This window comes from Esox lucius, chromosome 8, assembly GCF_011004845.1.
Source record: "Esox lucius isolate fEsoLuc1 chromosome 8, fEsoLuc1.pri, whole genome shotgun sequence".
NCBI lineage: Eukaryota > Metazoa > Chordata > Actinopteri > Esociformes > Esocidae > Esox > Esox lucius.
Genome location: NC_047576.1, coordinates 10,757,430 through 10,776,307, shown reverse-complemented (window position 1 = coordinate 10,776,307; position 18,878 = coordinate 10,757,430).

Here is an 18,878-nt window from a genome sequence, read left to right as displayed (position 1 = left end):
TACACTCACTGCTGGGCATATGAATAAACGCAGTGAATGCAGGGCGCTCACACAACAAGATAGGTACCTAGGTACACTTTGATGACGTTACTGTTATGATGCAGTTGGTCGTGTTCTTTAACTAGGGGAACTGTGGGTGTTTTGTTCATTTGTAGTTCCACTCTGTGGTCTGAGGAATGTTTCTCTGACACCTTGAAGAATACAGGCGGTTCTGGAGGGCCCTGACACGGTTCTAGACGGGTGTACCTAAAAAACTGGCCACTATATGGACATTGGAGTACTTTGGATAGGGTGTGGTTACTGAGTTGTGATAGACACATTTTGAGCCAACCACAGCGCACCTTTGCGATGGATTGTGCACCATTGAAGATTGTTGTTGCAGGTTTCGGTGTGCTTATGGGTGCCCTGCATGTTGAGCCACGCCCCATTTTGGGGGGGAAATTATCTATTTGTCTAAGATGGTCCAGAGTAAAACGTTGTAAATCGCAGGAATCCATCCAGTGGTGAGTTAGTGTTGAGGATGGGTTCCTGCCCAGAGTTCTCTGTGGAGAAGACAAGTGGTACAGAAACCAAATGAGGCCCCCATTGGTGTCCATATGGAGAGGGGAAGGAGAGAGACGGGTAGTGGGGTTGGAGGAATGGAGACTGGTGGATTATTGGTCCCTTGCCCTGCTGGTTCTATCCTGGTGCTGCCTGAACCGCGTGAAAGGAGACCACCAGGGTCCAGGAGCCGAGAGTATGGGCCCTGGAACGAGGAGATACATCACTCAGACCAACCATCTCCCTGACAGGCACACAGCTGGGATAAAAAGCTCCCGTTACTCATCCAGCTCACAGGAATGAATCAAGATGTCACATCCTATATGTGCCCAATGACTTATGGAGGAATATGTCTGGAACAATCCTTAGTCGGGTTGGAGAAAAGAGGAAAGGTTTCCTTTGAAATTTGCTGTAATAGCTGCATGAGCTTCTGCGCTTCAGCGTAGCAAGTGTTGGACCTGTGTTTGATAAAATCTTTATGGGAGAACTCAATAGTCATCGTGGGTCTTTTAGTACAACAGACCCCATGGCTACTGCGCTGTCATCTATTATTATACGGCCCGGTGTTGGGAGACACGTGCAAGGCTTTGGATGTTTCCAACTTCTTTGCGTTTGATTGTGCTTGGCCCGAGCGGCACATGGATGTCTTTGAGGACAATTCGTTTTTTTCCCCCCCCAAAGTTGGACGGGAAGTAAAACACAACAAAGATATGCCTCACTGAAGACACTGACGGCCTAAAGGTTCGTGCGTCTCAAAATAAAACGAAAAGCGCTCCATATTCTCCGTGCTCCGTTTGAATGATAGTTCCACAACGTTCCACAACGTTCCACGACACACTCCGTCATTATAGCCCGGGTGTATTCTATTAATTATGTTTCGGAGAAGGCTCTCGTTAAGGTCAGGGAGGTGGTGAGGTGGGGCTGAATGGAGGTTTGGAAGTGTCATCGTCATGGGGTTTGTGGTCACACCCGTGGGGTGTGGGTGGAGTGTGGCCGAACGTGGAGACGCTCCCAGCTGGGAATCCTGTGGTCTGGTGGTTTAGGGCCTGGGAGGATTAAAATAGGGTCTTCCCTCATCACAGGAAAAAAATGGAGGGAAAACAATCTTGGAAAAATAGAGGCCCGTCCTTAATTGGGGCTCTCTGAGGTCATTGGGACTGTGGTTGGAGAAAAGGGGCTCTTTGCCATGGGGTCAGGCTGGGAGATTTAGTCAATCATGCAGACATCATTACTGAGTGTTGCTGGGTACCCATGTGGTGAGTAAAAGGGAGCCATTTTGTGGTGAAAAGCGGAAGTCGGCTACGACCAAGATTCCCACAAGTGCTTTTGACCAACAACACGCTGTCTGTTTATTGTGATCTGTTTCAATGTATTTTTGAAAACCTCCATCCGAGTGGAGGCCCCGATGACTGAGTGAGCTTTGAGTTGGGGCCCTTTATGTCAGCCCACCGCCTTTCAACATCGCAAACACAGCTCTCACCTTGCTTCACCAACATTTACCCATGTGTCCTCCACACCTTCCGAGCATCCTCATTCTGGAAGAGGTTAACCTCCCCTCACCTACACTCCTCCGCCCCCCCCCCCCCCCCCCCCCCCCACACTGGCCAGCTGCACAGCCCCGGTGATGCAGGGTCAGAAGAATGCAACGCTTCAAAGAAGGCGACGAAAGACAAAGAGGAGCAGTGTTCATAAGATGAGAATGTGTCATCTCATAAATAGCACACAAACACACTGATCCACTTATGTCGGGGCGGACCGGGCCTCACATGTCTTCAGTACGGTCCGTGAGAACCCCAGAGCGAAGCGTACACGTGAGTGAGGTTTCCTTACTGACAGGGAGCATTATTATGATGATTCTCGACCACGCTTTGCCGCCTCTTTAAAACATACATTCTAGTGGAGACAGAGAGAGGGGCGACAGAAGGCTCTGTTATATGGGTGATGTTTAGAGAGCTCTGGAATCAGTGGGCCATGCAGAAATACCTTGGAAACGGACTCAGAAATTCCATGATCGTTGTTACTGAGAAAATGTAGAAATGAAAAAAAGGTTCCAAGAAAGTTGAAGGAATCCTCCACTTACTAACCCTGGGGTAATTGTTGTCAGATGTGTGAAGAGCATCCTTCATATTCAAAAGTATAAAACATTCGGTCTCATGGGAATCCAAATAATGGCAGGAATGTATTACATTCAAGTCACAACTGGACTCAAACTAAACCTTTATTCTCAGCAGAATAACTATTATCTTAATTATTCAGGGATACACGTTGAAATTGTCAGTGACGCGCCTGATGTAAGTTTTGATTAAATTGGACCTCATGTTGTCTGTTTGTTATGCTGTCATGTTGTTGACCTTTTTCCCCCTCCCTCCATTTCCTGTTCATAGAGTGCAAAGCTACAGATAGAAGTAGGATGGAGTGAGGTCATTCAGCCCTGATTGTAAAGCAATCCCCAGCAGTTTCCAGAGGCTACATTCCAAGAGAGAGAGAGAGAGAGAGAGAGAGAGAGATATGAGAAATGTAAGGAACAGTGAGGATTCTATGTCCATAATCCGTGCATCAGCTCGCTTCAGTAATAACACACATATGAAGCGTCTATGACTCTACCTTTTTATCAACATCCACATGGTTTCGTTCAAAGCTGGGAAAACAGATGTAATTACTAGCTCGATCCTGAACATGCAATCCTACCGCCCCTAGTCATGTGTGGAGTGCCAGGACCCGTCTCCACAGAAGTGTTGCTCTGAGGTAGCCAGCATCTGTGCTGAATTTGGGGACAAAGGGGCGGCTCTCCAGTTCTGTCCGACGTGACTGGTGTCTCATTGAGGAAAAATTAAAATGGCGAAAACTGACCCCTGACCCTTGTCATCCCACTCAGAGGAAGAGGGCTGGAGGGAGGGGGCGCCTTGGGGAAACAAACCTGCCAAGCCAACTGTAACAACCTGGATGTCCCCCCCCCACACACCAAAACGTTTCTGTTAAATTACAGCCCCACGTTCTGGCCGACTCTTCTCCTCCATTTTGGCGTGTTTGATTCTCAGTGAAATGGGAACTACTTTAGCCAAGCAGCACTGGGCTGAAGTAAATGTATTTTTCTTCAAATTAACTCTGAACCAATGGTAGCTGTCAGGACACGTGAGCATGTAAAAACTTTACAATTATTCCATGTCCTCTGAAATCATTGAATCAACTTCATATTTGATGTTCCTTTAAGTTGTTTGGTCAATAATAAATAAAAAAAGGTTAGCTGGAGTTTGTAATCTCTTTTTAAAGAAAAACCAATCAATTACCAATTTCTCTTGGTTCATAGATGTGTTTTAGGAAAGGTTTCACAAGCACTTCTTAATGTTGTGGTCCAAATCCTTTTTTCTCTTTTTAGAAAGATTGAGAGGGAACGAGACTCAAGTTTTTTTTATCTGTCTGTGTGCATGTAGCCTTCTTTATAAATATGTATCTTATTTCTCTTTCAGTGCCTCTCTGACCAAGATGCAGTGAGAGAGCTAGATTAGTTAAGGGGTGAACAGGAAGCTGCTTCTCAGTGAATGTATCTTAAAGAAACAACATTTCCCACCATGATAATAAACCTGCCGGCCTTGTCCAGCCATTGGTGTTATATGTGCTTGTTTGAACAGCAGGGCCTCATCATCTCATTCACTCTCCCTCCAATTATTTACCCTGAAACTCACTCGGCTGAGCTGGGTCACTCAACCCACTGAAACTCGACCCACTTTCCAGGCTCCCTGGCTGGGGACAGCGTGGCAGAGCATCATCATATTAACCTGGACAAAGATTAAATATATTAACATTCTGTTTATTTTGCAAAAGTCGCTGAATACGTTCCTCTGCCACATTGTATAAGCACAAAGCACCTATGGAGTTTTATAAACCGGATGGTTTGAATTCTTAATGCGGATTGGCTGATAGCCATGGAACACGTAAGCAATAAGGCATGAGGGTCTGTGGTTTATGGCCAAATCATCACAGGTGAGAGCTGTCCATGGACACAACACATCGCAAAGGTGTATTGGAAATATATATATCAAAACTGAGCTACCTTATTGCGCTAAATAACTGGTCAGCAACGTAATTAGAGCAGTAAAACGTGATGTCAAACCCCGGGTATAGGTTCTCTAATATCACAGCTGTCAACCAATCAATCTTCAGGATTCAAAGCACCCGGGTTAGAAGAGACCGTATGCCATGGGTATGACATCACATTACTTTTTAATGTTCTAATTGTGCTGGCAACCGGTTTATAAGAGCAATAAGGCGTTTTGGGGTTTTGTGATTATTGGCCAATTTAACATGGCTAAGCGCTGTCCAGGTACTTTGAGATGCGTTGTGGCTAAGATTGGCTCTCAGTCATGGTTTAGAGGCAACATACCACACCCCTCCTGTCTTATTGCTAACACATAGTGCCAGTGCAGGTGGATGGATAAGAGTAACATTTGAACAGAGTCAAACAGATTCAGACACTAAAAAAGTCACTTGGATTAGAGTAAAATGTAATTATAGGAAAAAATCCTTCAAGGCCAAACATTTTACACATATACCTATACTGGCTTTATTGAAAACAGGAAATTGCGGAAAATTACGATTGAATGGTGAATATATGGCAAAGCATTGAATGATAAGCATTTCCGTTTCTTCCTAAAGCCAGTAGTTCACCCTTTTACAACAACACCTCACCACTCTGGCCCGTCTGCGTGAGCAGTGGAAAGAACACAAAAAGCTTTTTATGAGTGTGGAACTCTTGTAAAGCAGGTGTACCCTGGACAAATGGATGTGCAGCCTCACCATTTTTGGAGGTTTAAACAACAGATGCTAGGATGCTTCATAGCAACATCCTCCCAGTCTGTATCTCCAGTCTCACACACTTCCTGCAGCTGTTTTCACCACGCCCCCAAAGACTACAAGAATTTCAGAAAACATGTTTGTGTAATAGTTGACTATAACTATTTATTTGGCCGACCAAATGCAAACAAATGGAAGGGACAACTCCGAATATCTTTATTTGAAGAGTACTTAAAAATCAGAAACAGAGTACTGGCATTTGCATGCAAAAAGCGAGTTACATTCCTTAAGACTGGGACGCATATGAACATGGACATATGCGAATGTTCTGTGCCTATTAAACTGTTTCAATGGACCACCCAGCACTTTTACACAAACCAAAGGCTTGGTGAGACTTGTCCACGTGGGATGGCACACGGTGTCATTGGGAGGATCTTAAAGGATGATCAGTCAATTTCCACACTCAGTCCTATTATATACAAACGCAGTCACACACCACGTAGGCTACACACACGCTCGCGCACACTCACGACACTGCGTGTGTCTATGCAGTCAAAGCCATGGTTGTTTAGATTGAGGACTCCGGGTGGCCAGCTGTATTTCCTGTGTCTTGACAATTGGTCCGAAAAAGCCAATTAACACGCACACATCCCATCGACACGTCATGTCGGTACACATTCTTAAACAGAGAAGAGCCACAGCAGGTTTACTGCTACACTCTTCGATGTGTTAAGTTATTGTGGGCTCCCATGTAGTCTGTGGTGTGTCATTGGAAAGCCTTCCATAAAAGCCCATGTGTGATACCGATGGCCTCTCCAGTGGGCTGGAGGAGTATTTCAGAGTTGTCCTGCAAGAACCTATTCCTCACACCCCACCCGAATGTCTGTTTGCTCAGCATTAACAAGTGTGATCCTGTCAGCCTGTGCTGTGGATGGTTGTCACCCCCCGTGGAACTCCCAGGCTGACGCTTTGAAGTGTCCCGTCGACCCCCAGACAGGAGGGGGGACGTGTGGGGTGAAGTAGAGTGGGCCTCCATGGAAGGTGGGTCAAGAGCAGTCCAGCTGTTAGCACAGCAACCAAAGTGGCAAGGCGGAAACAGGATACAACAGCGTCAATATTTGTCACTGCACCAGATTTCACTGGGACGCTATCAGCGTTGAGGTGCTGTTTGAGGTGGAGGTTAGACAAGAAAGGAGAATGTTGAGCTGGGATTGGCTTCACGGTCTCAGACCTTTCTTTCAAATTGCTCACATCATTTGGTGGTTTATTCATCTAAAACGAGTTGACTGTTAGAGAGTGAAAGAGCCAAAAAGAGATTTTGAAGCTGTGTGGTCTTTGCTAAATAAATGTAGGTAATAAGCCTCTCTTGAACATGGTTTCCAGCATCTGTTACTTATTGAGGCTTGGCTGTTTTCTTTTTTTCTTTTGCAAAGTCTGTGAGCCACAACAATGTTAATACAGAATGTGACTTGATTAGCAAGGAAGGCCCGGCATGTGCAATGCACTCTACCACTATCTTTTGGCCTCTTTGCAGTCTCTCCTTCCTGGTTCAGATGCTCTGCTAGATGGCAGCAAGGTGAACACCCCATGGCTAGGGAGGCCCATTGGCACACTGATAGTTTTAGGGGTTAAGGTAAAGTTAAGGCTTCCCCATGACCAGGGTTAACTAAAATGGATCCTACCAGACCACAAATAACTGGGAGTGGCGCTTAGAGCAAGAACTACACAACAGTTGACAACCAAACAACCCTCAACCCAGGAACAACTGTTCTTATGATGGATGTAAACTCGTTTAAGCATCTGATCACTTACACAAGACCAAGACTCGGTCTTGTTAGTGATCAGACGCTCGACTATGTCCATACTGTGTGTTAAAAGATAAGATTAACGAGAATAAAGAGCTTCATCCTCGCTCTTTGAAAATTAGCAGTAATTGAGCCAAATCTCCCCTTCCCTGAGATTTGTGAAGTCGGGATTTGTAGGCACTGAAATGAATGCTGCTTGTTATCTAATGCTGTTGTAACAGATCCATGGGGCCATTCTTGTTTATGTAGTCTGTCCACGAGGGGGTCGGATGGATGCCACCACCTGTGTGCTCTTATCAAGGTGCATCAGATCATGGTAATACAGACCAACAGCTCGCAGGCCCTGAGGACACAGGGACTTGGGGGTAAGTTAGGTTGACTGTATCTTTATTCAGATATTGGTGATTAGAGGCCTCATGTCAAGGCTGAAGAAAGGGGAAGAATCCAATTTAGTACTTCCACTCTCTCTTAACTCAGAGACATCATATCTACAAAGTTAAGCCTAATGAAACAAACTAAATAATGTGCTTTGACTGTATATGTACAGTTGGTAAGCTAGTTTAGGAGCTACAGCTTGACCACTTCACCTATTCATGCATGTATTATAAATGAGCAATGCAGCGTTTTCAAATGCTTAGTGTTAACTTGAGTTATCTTTTGCTTTTTGAAACAAACACAATGAACGGATAACAGTGCTGTCCCGGAGAAGTGTCATTGCATTCAAGGCTTGGTTAACGGTGGCAAGAATTTACCTGCTTCTAACATTGGGGGTTGAGCAATTAGGGTTAAATGCATTGATTAGAGACAGAACAAAAGATTCTGGGATTCCATCCAGCAATCTTTTGGTTACTGCTCAGACACTTAGGCTACCCTGCAGCCCTCAAATATTTTTTTACAATGCTGTTTGTGTTTCACTGGTTCCTCTTTGCATGGTAACAGGTCACATCTCGCCACCATGGTATTTCACCTAATTGATACAGATTGCATATCTTGATATGATCACCCTGTAGTCCTATATTCAATGTTTAAAAGTTTTTCCAAGGTATGGGACAGATTAATAAAAATAAAAAGTCTTAGGGGAGTTCAGTCATTACCACATGCTGCTCATGTGATTTACAGCTCCCGTTCTCTATAGAGATGTACTGCAGGGTCAAATTCCTTACCTTGATCAGTCAAGTTCCAGACACAGCAGGAGCTAGTGCCCGGGGGTCAGCATAGGGGGGCGCAAATTGTCTCGGAAATGAGTGGGATTGGTAGTATGAATGGAGGACACTGTCAAGACTAGCGCTGTCCTCTGTCTCCCATTACAATGTGCTATAAAGCAATAATATATATGTATGAACAATATTGAAATTAACAAAATTTAAGAGTAAATTGAAAAGTAAGTAAGGTGAGACAATTAAATGTTTTACTATTGGCTATTTACAGTATTCTAACAATGTGCAAAAGGAAATAGGTAAACATGTTTTATTTACAATAGTGTTTGTGTTCCACTAATTGTTGCCCTTTTTGTATAGAAACAGGTCACAACTTGCCACTGTGGTATTTCACCTTATATAAACAGATTGTGTAAATTGATTTGAACATCTTGTTGTTGCAGGAATGTTGTTACTAATTACTATGGTGGGGAGGAGTAGCATTTTTGCTGTAAACAAGAGTTTGTAATCTTGTTTTCAAATTCTTTGTGGGTCTGTCAAATCATAGGGAACTTTGTGTATCTGATATGGTCATATATTTACATTGGAAAGTGCAGCTCAGTTTCCACTTCCATTTTCATGCACCCGGCTCTATTTGGCAAAGTCTGCCTTTGGTGGTGTCTCAATAGAAAGGCTGCGCTCACTACATTTGTAATTAGTCAAACATATTCTTAATTTTAGGTTGGTCACAGAGGTCAGGTTTTCTGCAACTATGTACAGTCTAGTTTTGGGGTCAGATAAGATTCTCTGTTTTTCTTGGAGGTGTGAGGTTATCATAGGTTGGTGATGAAACCTGATTGTCACCCTCTTGTTAGAGGGTGACAATCAGCTACCACACAATTTTAGCAGTCATTACTGATGCCAGTTATGATTGGCTTTAATAAAAGTTATTCAAACCATGTGTGTGCTATCTATCCAGTGAGATGGGCCATTATTTACTGAAACCAAGTAAAATGAACGAGCTTTGAGTAAAATGAATGAGATAACATGAAGGATGTTCCTTTAAATGTTAAGAATGTTGACAAACTACTTTAATGTGGTACATTTTGGCAGTACTGTATGAATAGCGGTTTGAGGTGACCTACGTTATGAAGATGATTTAGATTCTACCTGTGATTACATCAGTGATTACATCAGATGGAAATTACAATATAGAACCAATCTTAATTTGGTGTGGCAGATAGCACCTCTACACACGCCGCTCAACGCTAATAAAATAACTCCCACGTGGTTTCACTTACCTCACTGTTGTTCTTTCCACCTCCATCTCACTACTCTTTTCCTGGCCAAAGGAAATTGGACAAATAAGATGCAGCCAGTGCAGACATCTAATAGTGGTTGATAATGATTATCATTACCGTAATGAGAATGAAAGATGAAGTCCTCTGCAAAACATTTTATGATGTCATGCGTAGATAATGAGAGGCCTTGCTAGCGAGGCAGCAGTGCATGTTCAAACTTGCAGTAAAGCGCAAAGGCTGCAGGACTGACAGAGCTGGGCTAAGTGTGTGTGTGTTTAAGCATCACTGCGTCTGTGCACAAGCTTCTATGAACACACTTATCAGTGAATAAGCAAATAAACAAATCTGAAACAAATCTGAAACAAATCTGGAAGCAGTCAAACATCTACACCTAATTTAAGCTATTTGCCTTTGAGAAATTAGAGCACACATACCGTTAGGTGGAAAGATGATGACTGGGTGATTATGGCATTTTACTGCTGGCCTCACCTGGTTTTGCTTTCAAACAGAGTAGGGGCCATATAGGGGCCAGGTTGGGGCTTAGAGGACTGGTAGGTATTTAGGCTGGCTCTCCTGCCTGAGGCTCTTTCAGAGAAATTGAAGACCATTAGCCATTCACTCTCAAAATGCCATCCACAGAAGTTTGTATGCTCATACATTTAGAGGATCAGAAGGGTTAGTTCACCCTTTGGTCTTTCACAGTAGTAGGTTGTCCCAATGCTTTTGACGTGTGTAATAATATATACTTTTGTATCTTTACCATGTAAAGCCATGCTTCATATGAGCAACTCCAAGCCTCCTCAGGTTAGTTGAGGTCGAGATATGTGCCTGAAGCACATCCGATCATTCTTATCACTCTGCAAACTCAGCCTCGATCGGAATCCTTATTCGCTGGAGGAAATGCAATCTCTGGACCTCAACCTTGATTGAAATCACTGGTGCCCAAGCTACCATATGGTTCTACTAGAGAGAGATGAGGCAAGGCTACCAGATTGGATTATTAATTCCCATGCCTGGAACCTGCTGAAAAACTGTACCACCCTCTTCGGGATCCCTGGGTGGAATCGTAGTCTCTCAGTGACGAAGCAGTGACTTTACTGTGTAATCATTTTAAGATAAATAGAACAGTTTAGACCCGGGCTGACGTGGAGCGATGACATACCCTTCATTGAACTTGACATTTGCCTACTAATTAAGGCTATAAACTTGAGGGTGAGACAAGCTTTGTAGCCCTGCATAATGGGCACAGGCAGACCATACTTTATTTATAGTTCATAGTCAAGGCTCACTCTGAGTTTACCTTTCCAACTCTTTTCAAGAAGGAGGAAGTGCTCAAGTGCTTACGTAGTCACTCATCAACACAAACACGGACACAAACATTTACATTTTAGTATTTAGCAGACGCTCGTTTCTAGAGCAACCGATTGGAGCAATTAGAGTTAAGAATCCAGGCAGTGGCGAGGAGATGAATACTCCAGTACTCTGGAAAAGTCATCTGAAGACTGAGTGATATACTGTACATCTATTTGAGGTCATGCTATTAGCCTCAGTCAGACCTATTCACAATTTACTGCTTTGTAAAAAATATTTTGTGGTACTTGGAATTCTTCCAAGTCCTCTTAATGTGACAAATTAGATTACCATTAGACCTTTATTAAAGGTTAAGTTGAATTAAAGGTTTTCATGGTGAAAGCCATAAAGAGGGGCCCTTTTCAAATGTGTGTGTGCATTTCACACTAAATTGTGGTACCCATGGAGATCCTATGTTTGTGTGAGCAACAAGTGATTGTAATTTATCAAATATTCACAGTAAATGTATACAGATGTTGATAAGGAAAACAACGAGTCCATCATATAAATGATTATTAGATGATTGTGTTTCTATCTGCTTTGGACTCTGACATTGATATGATTCTTTGCCATACACCACACAAATGCAGCAATATGGCAGACTACCTACAGTATTATTATTTTATATAATGCTTGCAATACAATGCATCAACCATTATGGTTTGTATGGCCACAGGGTGCATACATCGTTTTGGTAAAAGAAGCCCTAAGATTTTGTAAAAGGAGGACACCTTCTGGCCAATAGGCCAACTGCAGTAATTTAGTTTATTGGTTCTGGTTTTGTAAAAATCGAACAATTTGATTTTGTGAAATCAAACAATTTGATTCCGGACTTGATGCAAAATAACTGATTGTCTTCTAAGCAGTTCATACATAATCACCGCTGAGCAGTATGAGGCAATGTACATGTATAATGCCGAGTAAACTCATATTACAACAAATTCATATTTACATTCCAAACACATGACCTCCATTGGGCTTGCTGCCTCCAAGTGAGTGTTTTCTATTATCTCTACCGAATTCCACAATGGAGACAAAGACAGTCAGAACTCTTGGGCTCAATTCAATCAAACCCACATTGCAATATTTATATAGTAACGGGTAAACATGCCCTCCCTTTAGCAAATGAATGATGACCAATGTACCTGCAGTAGTTTTCAGACTTAGATGAGTATGTTTGGGTGTGGGATTTCAAATCCAAAGAGCACAACAAACAAGATGTTCCAGATACTTTTGTTTTTCACCGTAGACAGACACACAGTGTGTATACACGCAGTCTTTATACACAAGGTCTTTACACACGCAGTCTTTATACACAAGGTCTTTACAAACTCAGTCTTTATACACAAGGTCTTTACAAACTCAGTCTTTCTACACAGTCTTTATACACAAGGTCTTTATACACTCAGTCATTATACAAAGTCTTTACACACTCAGTCTTTATACACAGTCTTTATACACAAGGTCTTTACACAGTCAGTCATTATACAAAGTCTTTACACACTCAGTCTTTACACACAGTCTTTATACACAAGGTCTTTACACACTCAGTCTTTATACACAGTCTTTATACACAAGGTCTTTACACACGCAGTCTTTATACACAGTCTTTATACACTCAGTCTTTACACACAGTCTTTATACACAAGGTCTTTACACACTCAGTCTTTATGCACAGTCTTTATACACGCAGTCTTTATACACACAGTCTTTATACACAGTCTTTATACACAAGGTTTATACACAGTCTTTATACATGCAGTCTTTATACACAGTCTTTATACACTCAGTCTTTATATACAGTCTTCATACACCCAGTCTTTGCACACACAGTCCTCATATATCCAGTCTTTGTACACAGAGTCTTTATGCAGAAAGTCTTTATACTGCCCAGAAGGCCTCTGCTTCAATAAGAAAGAAAACAGACTCTCCCTACATGTCAGACTTTTAACCATTCATGTGTGACTAACCATTCAAACTTTATAGAAGTGGATCTTTAAGTACATAATCAACACTTTGATATTCAGACCTATTGGACAAACACTGAGTCATAAGTTGGACAACCACAGAGGTTTTTCCAGGTCTCAAGGTCCAAGTTCATGAACTTCTATTTTGGAAGGTCCGGTGAAACAATTCATCCAATGTGACCTTCATTAGCTTATAAGAAAGTGGTGGCATATACTACCAACATGTTGTGTACTTACATTAAGCCAACTAAGCTTCTAGCTACATCTTATTAGGTTTGTTTCTTTGTTGTTACTGGACATGCTGTTTTATATCCATTCATGGAATTACTAACCACAATGCAGTCTGGAGAATACACTGTTTAAAAAATATTCATGCAGTCTTTTTAATTCCTCCGCTATTTATTTTGCCCGCGATGCAGCACCAGACAGTACTGGCTTAATGTCACCCCTGGTCCTATCCAGCTCCACTTCCTCCTCAACTTATTCTATTGGTTGTTGTTTTGTAGTCTCCAAAAGCTCGATCATACTGAAGGGAAATCTCTGTGAGATTTGTCTTTGTGTTAATGTGTTAATACTATAAAAAGCACTAGCTGTTTTTTTAGGCTCCACTGAATGGTGATTAAATTGCTGTTTGATGGTTAGTTAGTCTACGCAAAGGAGGAAGAAGAAGGGTGTGGCCCAGTCGCACTGGAAAGGACTCCAAAGCCCTCAGAGGAACTTCCCGCATGAATGACCTGACACTGCATTCCTTGGAAAGTGTTCTTAATAATGTTGATATGTCCTGGTGGGGTTCCATAGCGTGCCATAGGTTTCAAAAAGCATCTCTCTAAACTGACAAAGACCTTTTCAAATGCAGCTAAATGGCCGTAGACAGGAGAGTCGGGTTCTAATCCTGAGGGAAGTCAGCTGGTCTGCACACAATCTTCCATTGCTGATCCAAGCCTGGTTTTCCCACAGTTTTACATCCACCATTTCCCCAAGTCTCTCTAGCTGAATGTGATCGATCCTCTTCCTTGGCAATGTTGAAGGCAGCATTATTCCTCTGTAGTTTTTATATTTCCGAAAGTCTCCTTTGCTGGGTATTTCCTCAATGAGTCTATGTCTCCATTGGGATGGAACCATTTCTTCCTCTCATATAGTTTCTTGTGGTATGTGGTGTTACAGCATGCTAGTGGAGAGTTCAATGTTTACCTTGGCTGGTATTTCATCTTGTTATTTTGCCTTGTCTGCTCTCACTCTGAGTGTGCTCTAGCATCATTTTATGGAAAGTTCGAGAAACAAAAGACCCTTGCTCCTGAAAACTAATAAAATGAATTACCAGCTCAGCCACAGACATGTTCAACCATTTAATCCCACATAGGGACAGTTAGAAAGGTATGGAAGTGGCAGGAGCTTGGGCCAAGACACCAAAGGTTGGCAGAATAGTGGCTTGGGTAGGGTGGATTGCTGCTTGTTTTGGTCATCATTCTCTCAAGGCTTCCTATAATATTGTGTGGCTTCATAAGCCTATGTTCCCATGAGGCCTAGTTATTCAGGAAAGATTAACATGCACTCTTCCTCATTTCGGATCTGAGCAGGTACCATAATCTAGAACCCAAAGCTTTGATATAGCCAACAAATGTATAATTTTACTTAAAAAATGTATTAATGTTTACGCGTGGTGTAAAAACAATCTGTCACAATGATTGTTTTTTCAGGCTATTTAAAATCTAATTTGCCCTCTTTCATGATTCCATCATTAAAAAGGACAATGTGACATCTATAGAAACACCATAAAATTTACTGACTATTAAAAATTGTAAAACCCAGCTTTATAATCTGCAAGGTAGAAATCGATTTCCTGTTTGTTGCTATTTTACATATCCAGTGCAATATGTAGTGCTGAATGTGGTGCTGAAAACACAAAGCATGGTTTGGAAGCACTTGAAGTCTGTGTTCTTATTGGTTGTTGGGTGCATTGGCAAAATGTGTTGCACATACAGTATTTCATATTGATCATCAATATTGCATCAACATGTTAAAATTCAGATTTCCCCTTTGAAAAATATTTTAGTTGTCAGATGCTGGCTATGATTGTATCTTATTATGATCTCTGACTAGGAGAGTGAACTCATGCATGGTGGTCAACCGTCAGATTTCTGGCTGGTATCCCTGAGTGGCATTGTTGTACCACGAAACAATGATGAAGCACTTAAGTTGATGTTCCAGGTTTATAAACAGGAGATTGCTATAGTTATATTCATGTGCGGTCATTGTCATTATTCTGAGTCGAGGACGAGAGGGTGCCAATGCATTATTTGACACTACAAGAGGTGGGGCAATGTGAAAATATTTTTCACGTTGGGGAACAGAGTACAATTGCTTTAATGAAACCTTTATTTGCACCAACCCTCCACACAGTAAACTACCAACTGCCCCTTATTACATTGAAGAAGCATCTAAAACAGCCATTGAAGCAAAGTCTGTAAAAAAGTTCTACATAGAAAAGCCAAGTGGGTTGATTGCCTATGTAACACGATACAGCAATTATACATTTCAGAAGCCAAAAGTTTTGAATAAAGTGTTTTGTAATTTATTTTTGTAGAGGAAACATTTTCCATGTAATTTATGCCAGAAATGTGTCGGAAGGCATTGGCCCAAGACTCATGCTCATGACCACCCTCTGTTGGACGATAGAGGTATAGCGAAACTGTAATATAATTCATCATAAAGGAGTTCAGGGTCTGAGCTCTGTCAGGGAGGGAGATTTTCAATTATCTAGCCCTAGAGCAACATTCATGTCTCTAAGTTGTTGTGTTATCTTTTGCCTTAGTGTGTCTTAAGAGAGGCTTAGTGCTGTTTTCTTTAGAGCTCAGTGTTAGAGCCCAGGAGGGCCTACACCAAAAACAACAGGATGAAAAAAAAAAAGAGCAAGGGGATGCGGTTGGTGGGTGGGGGTGGGTGGGTGGGGGTTCACGGACAGGGCTGGGTAGACGTCTGAGTGACAAAACTACTCAGAAAGGCTTTCTGTGCGTGTTGAAACAGTTGTTCTGTTGTTAGGACAACAACAGGAAGCCAACATCTTGGCCTAGCCTCACAGGCCCCTTGGGAAACCAAGGTTGGAGTCAAAGGAGCAGAGCTTAGGTCTGTGTTGCATACTGAGGCTGGAGGTGAGGGCCGCTGATCCCCGGGATATTCACCCCTCCCACCACATCCCTGCCAAGGAACATGGGGACCAACCCCGGGGGGAAGGATAAAACTGGGCCTAAACCTGTGTGTATGCGCTTGACTGAATCGTGCGTGTGTGGGGTGTCCGCGTGTGCACACATGTGTGCGCACGTTAGAGCATTTAGGTTTGTACGCATGCTTGCATGTTTGCTTGGGTGCGCACGTGGCTCCAGGGGGTCCCATGGGAAAGTGTGCTTCCCAGAGGACTGCTCCCCCTGGGTTAAACGGGACTCCACTCTGGCCAGGTCTTCAACAGCTCGGCTCATGTGAAATGTTGGTTTCCTGTCCACATTCCCTACCTCCCCGGCTCTGTTGTTTTTGGCCCTGAGAGAGGTACCAGTCTGGGAGGCTGCCGGCTAGCAGGGCCTCCCCACGGCCCCTTGGGATGGCCTGCCTGTGGTATTGCTTAACCCACAGATTCTTGGCAGCCATTCAGGTCCACTTTATTTTATCGGCCCCCCTTTTGACTTGTTTTACACACTCTTTGTCTGCGTGAATGTTGTTTCCTTCATGTGGCTGAGGCTGTCTTTGTCTGAACTGGATCAAGTCCAGCCAAAGTAGAACATCTTTGATCACTGGTGGACTTGATGTGTCTCATCTCCTCTAACGAAGGCCATGAGAGGACAGAGGCTTTGGTTGGAGTCATCTCTGATTTCTGATTGCCAACATCCCACTATTATTTGGAACAGTGGAAAACATTCTTCAAAAAGCTCTTGTCACAATGTACTTCAGTTGGCCTATACTTTTTCCATAGTAGTTGAGAGATATAGAGGTGTCTTCTACACCATTCACTAACTCTACCAGTACACCACTATTTGCTAACACAAAGCATTCCTGTGGAACATATTTTCCATGAATGAACTAGTATCATAAGGAAGGGATTCCACTGTCTACAAAATCACAAATAGAAAGTATGAAAAGCATTGAACTGTTTTGAAATGTTAGGCATTGTTTATGCACCATATTTCAGATCAAATTTTGTCTGGTTTGGATGCCTTTGACTTAGAATGTGGAAGTACATATCATGTGAGCTAACTGTGAGACTCTTTGTCTTAATTTTCCCTTGTAAAGATCAGACCGACTGTCTGAATACAATTTACCCTGTATACTTGAGTCATTGTTCATTCTGTCAATTTGATCACTTTGGTTAATTTTAGCCGACCAACCATACTTCTATATATCTGTTGTGATTGGATGTGTAACAGGATATGAGCTCATTAGCTCAGTGCTCATTTGTTTGGATACCGGTCACTGGTCTGTGTCGGTGGTAACAGCTATATAACAGCCTTACAGACACACACAAACTTCTCAGAATGACACACTGTTTTCACAATTATTGGCCCTGTTGATCATGAGAAAGCCACACTGTGAAATGCTTTCTGGCTTCATGCCCCCCCCAGAAGAACAACCTTCAGGCTCAGTGGGAGAAATGTCCATCTGTCCTTTTCAAGCTGTTTATTTTCCCCCTCTGCTCGTCTCTGTGTGCGATGACTCAATCCATTCAGAGGGGCTTTGATCATTTTCCCTTATTCTGGTTGGTTGGCTGGCTGACAGCCTGATTGGCTGACTGACTTGCTGGCTGACGGGTTTGTTGATTGACTAGCTGCCTGGCTGACTGACTGGTTGGCTGGTTGGCTGACTGATTGGTTTGTTGGATGGCTGACTGACTGATTGGCTGGTTGGTCGGCTGGCCGACAGACTGGTTGGCTGACTGGCTGCCTGGCTGACAGACTGATTGACTGGTTGGCTGGCACACTGGCTAGCAAGGGAGTGAGGCTGGCATTCCCAGTCCAGAGGCAGACTACATTCCAACGTGGGTCTAATAACACAACTGATTCTCACAAATTCTGGGATTGCTTGAAGGACATAAATCACAAAAAGACAAACAAGTGCTATGGCAAACATGCCATGTGACAGCCTAAACTTCTGCCGAGAGGGACATCAGTCTAAAAAGTGAGAACAGAAGAGATGTTTGTGAGCGTATACGTGTGTGTTTTTGTTGTGGGCTACCCAGCATGAGGTAATGAAAAAGCGTAAGGTGTATTTTGAAGGTAGTGCTTCTAGTTCTGGTGACAATCATTAGGACATGGTAATTTGATTATTATTATCACAGATTATTTTGACCTGTCACTACATGTCACATTCTGAGCTATGGATGGTTGTGATAACAAACACTGACTGATTCTTGATTAATTCAGATAAGTTAAACTGTCTCTTAATTTGAACCCTTCTGTTACTCACTCAAAACCTTATTTTCCGACTTTTTTGGAATGGGGAAAAAAAAGGTGCAGTGGTTTCTACATTTTTTCTGGAGTTGTATATAGTTTATCAGAATGCAACTCTTAAGAATATTTCAACACTGAATCAGGTCTAAACCTAATACATTCTAATAGCGATACCCATGCCTATTGTTAGGAATCTGATAGGACTATAAACATGCCTTGACAGTCAGGCCCTAAATCCTCATATCAGGTGGCTCGACTAACAGTATACATTCTCAGAATTCCTGAGGAAAGACAGAGTAGAGCAATGTTAGAGTGGGGTACTACCTTCAACAGTGGGATTTACAGACAGAGACATGCATTGTTGAGCCATGGTGATCCTCCAGGCAAACCCTGAAGACCCCCCCCCCCCCCCCCCCCCCCCCCAAGAGAACAGATTTTGGCCTACAGCCACCTATAGCCAAGAATGGAAAGATTAGATGAATGCCAGATTGATAGGATTATTCTAGGTTATGGACCACAATGACACTCAAGTCTCTGACTTCTTTTCATGATACTA